Genomic DNA, 4,046 nt, shown 5'->3' with positions numbered 1-4,046 from the left:
ACAGGCTCCGGACGCGCAGGCCCAGCGGCCATGGCTCACGGGCCCAGCCGCTCCGCGGCATGTGGGATCCTCCCAGACCAGGGCGCGAACCCGGTTCCCCTGCATCGGCAGGCGGACGCGCAACCACTGCGCCACCAGGGAAGCCCTCTCATTCACTTTTATTCACAGTGTGAGTAGTTAGAATTTGGGGGATGATTACTCCGCAATATCTATCATTTAAAAGATGTGTATCACCTTTGATTAGAAAACTGTACTTCCAAAATACAGCCTGTAGAAATACTCACAACATTGTACTTAGAAGTCCACTAGTGTGTGATGTATGAGAATAAAAACTGTAATCACTCTAAATGTCCACCAACATGAGGTTGCTAATAAGATATCACACATCCATGGTAGCAGCACTGTCGTGGTTGCATGCCTACCAGTTCCAAGCAGTAACTCCTCATCCTGCGTGACAACCATTTCAGGGAGGTATTGTTAATATCACACCTTACAAGTTTAGAAAGTGGATTACAGAGAAAATAAGCAACTTGTCAAAGTCAGAGAATTACTAATAGTGAAGCTAGGATTCAAACTCAACCAAGACATTTGGCTGCAAAGTCATGAACTTAACCCACTAATATTTGTATATTTTATATAATACTCATATAACCCACTAATATGTGTGTATTCAAAGAATGAGATAGTTTTAGAGATCATGAAATGAAAAAATGTCTAAGAAATATTAGATATAGTTTGGTAAAAATTATGTCTGTATACATTAGAATATGGAGAGAGAAGTTTGAAGGACTACTCACCAGGCTGTTTATATTAAAATGTCTGTGGTTAGACTTTTATTTTCTACTTTATATATTTCTTTAATATTTAGATATCTTATAAATTTGTATAATAAAAACAATACACTTCTTTAAAATATCAACATATAAGTAGGAGAATCAATAAAATTAATAAATTATTGTATCAACATATGCAGCATTATTTCAAGATCTCAAGTGCTGGCATTCAATTTGGCCTTTTTTAAACAAAGCATAAATAAATTATATCACATAGAATTTTCATACTACGGACATTAATTATTGCAGTCTGTTTTGGGGGAGGATGGTGTTCTATGGTAAAGAAAGCTATACCACCGAGACTTTTTTCCTTGTGTAAGCAAGTTTTGCAAGTGACTTGTCTTATAACTATTGAATAAAAGTCCTGTTTTATCAATAGAGTTATACATATTTTTATTTCACATTCTTTATATTAGAACACAATTATTTATTCTTTTAAAGGAGGATTGTCACAATGTTTCTAATACATAAAAACGCTTCCTACTTTTGCATTTGTAAACTGCTTCCATGGGTGGACATTGCATCCAGGTTCCTAAGATCAGGAAAAAAATCTGTGCATTTTATTCTGAAGTTACAAATGACACTTGATACACCACTGTGCTAAACGCAGGATTGGGCTGGCTCTAGCTTTACGTCTTGCATTTCAGCATTGAAAAAAAAAAATCAGTCATGGGTAATGCTTTCAAAAATGTTAATCCCAATTTTTGCTTATGGATATCACATGATTTTAAAAGGTAATAAAGAGCATTCTCAGTAGTCAAGGGTGAGTCAAGGAAAATGGCATCTGTGGGAATAAGTCAGCCAAACAAAAACTTGACCCAACACCAAGCTCATTGTCACAATCACAGCTGCCGCATCAACCAATGAGACCAGAAATGGAGGCAGCCAGGAAGTCAGGTGCCGAGGCTGGAAAGCCTGTTCCAGAGCCATTGGCAGTTGGCCCTTCAGCTGCTGTACAGCCCCAGGAAGGGCCCAGGGGGCTGGATCTGGTTTTCGACCACAGGAGGAAAGTGAAGTGAAGTACAACCAATGCTGTCAACAGTGAGACTGTCAAGTTAGTGCTGATAATATATTCATGGGGAGATGTATTGTTTTGCTCTTCGGGTTCTGTGGGGAAGGAGAGCCAAGGGAGAATGTACATAGCAACTCTGAAAGCATAATCTACCTCCTGCTCATAGAAACTAGTGATGGTGGCTCAGGCTTCCTTTTACCTCTCGATTCCTTCTAGTAGCGTGTCTTATTTACTAAGTAGTATCTTGAAAAATATGGACAGAAGTGAATACCAGGTTTAAAAAGGAGGTGTGGTTAAAGGAACATGATACTCAGATTTTAAAAAGAAAATGGATTTTTTAGTTTGGCATTATTAACAGAGAGCTGTCATGTTCTTTTCCTTCAATAGAGAAAAGAAGTGACCCAGAACAGAAAATAAATGACCCGTGCTGTGATTAGCAACTCACTGTGTTTGTTTAGTGTCAAGAATGCTGCTAGGATTTAATAAAAATTTACAATCATAGATCACCTCCCAAAACAAAAGCAAATAAACAAAGCACACATCTTTAAGGTAAGTCATCTTCTAACACCTTTGAAGCTAAGGATTGTCCTGCTTGCACAGAGCAGGCATTTCGTAAACGTTGAAAACTGAATATGAGTCGCTGAACCTTGAGCTTGTCTTTGCAGTCTGTGTCCCTCCCGGATAGACACCCAGTTGTATGGCCTCCAGATTCATATTATTACATTCTCACTTCGGTGCTGAGACTTTATATAAAAACTTTATGAAAAGCTTTCTTAATGATAAACACATTCGTTTCGTCCACTGTAGTGAATAGCACCTGGTGTGGGACCCTGAACATAGTATGTTCTCAATAAACGCTTGTTAAATTTAATAAAAGTCACTAGGAATTGTGAGACATTATGGGAAGTTTGAAAGGCATTATATGTTCTTAAATTTAATGGGTGCTCCACAAACACAAATGAAATAGAAATACACTCACATATGCATAACTTAAAAACCCATCATAAACACGTGCAAAAACAAGAGGCATTTATATTGAGTGGCCAGAGGTTAACTTTTCAACATGGTTCTGATGGAGGAGATGGATAGAACTGATAACAGCTAACATTCATTAAACACTTATTATTGGCCAAGCAAAATGTTAATTGCTTTAGATGTATTGATTATCTTATTTAATTCTCACTGCAACCTTAATGTAGGTGATATTATTTTTATTTTACAGATATGAAAACTGGGGCTTAAATTGTCAAAATAGTTGCCCCAGATTAGTAGGTGGGGGGGGAGGGGCAAGCCAAGCTCTGCAGCCAGAAAATCTGGCTCATTGGCCCCATATAAAGACATATGATATGATCTGAATGTTTGCTTTATGCTCTCCCCCCATCCCCCATCCCCTCCCCACCCCCTCGCCAAAGCATATGTTGAAATCCTAATGCCCCAAGTGATGGTGTAAGGAGGGAGGGCCTTTGGTTATGAAAGAGGAGCACGCATGAATGGAATTAGCGTCCACATGAGAGAGACCCCAGAGCACTCCCTATCCCCTTGCACAGGTGAGGACTCAGCTGGAACCGGGAAACAAGCCTTCACCAGAACCTGCCCATGATGGCACCCTGATCTTGGACATCCAGCCTCTGGAACGGTGAGAAATAAATTTCTATTGTTTATAAGTTACCCTGTCTATGGTATTATGTTATAGCCTTCCAAACAGACTAAGACAACACATGACAACATGGAAGAATGGTAATCTTACAGTCACAAGTCTCGGAGTTTGGAGAACTGTTCAGGGATAACCACAACTGCACATTTAGGACTCAGTTGAGAACCGAAATATCATGAGTGTACCTCTAGAGATCCAGTTATCTTTTGTCTCTTTAATAGCCAGTGTTTTTACTGTGGACTGTTGCCGTCCTCGTGACATTCTCTGGCCCTGAGTGTACCTCTCTCGCTGCTTCTCATACACACAGTCTCACCCCAGCCTCATTTCTCCCTCAGACTTCTGACCAATCACAGCTTCCTTTGCTCTGTGGTCTCAGCTCACTGCCTTCTTCCTGAATGGATGCCTGGATGGAGGCCTCTGAACCTCTCTCCTCACTGGCCTTCCCTGATGCCTCACATTCACACGCCTCTGGGACTGGCTTGCAGATCAGCTGGCATGTGGTCATGCCCGTGGTGAGGAGCTCTGTCTCCAAGCCACCTCAGGGACC

General features: G+C 40.4%; 1 long non-coding RNA gene across 1 annotated transcript; it reads left to right on the top strand.

Annotated features, from left to right (window-relative positions):
- The first annotated feature begins 1,803 nt into the window (after nucleotides 1–1,803).
- On the top strand, nucleotides 1,804–3,448 carry LOC129392500 (uncharacterized). The gene is made up of 3 exons (XR_008618459.1): nucleotides 1,804–1,887; nucleotides 2,233–2,394; nucleotides 3,393–3,448. It is a non-coding gene; the product is annotated as an uncharacterized lncRNA (long non-coding RNA).
- The last annotated feature ends 598 nt before the right edge of the window (nucleotides 3,449–4,046 follow it).

The sequence above is a fragment of the Physeter macrocephalus genome, chromosome 2 (genome assembly GCF_002837175.3).
Source record: "Physeter macrocephalus isolate SW-GA chromosome 2, ASM283717v5, whole genome shotgun sequence".
Classification (NCBI taxonomy): Eukaryota; Metazoa; Chordata; class Mammalia; order Artiodactyla; family Physeteridae; genus Physeter; species Physeter macrocephalus.
This window is presented reverse-complemented; position numbering and strand designations above follow the sequence as displayed.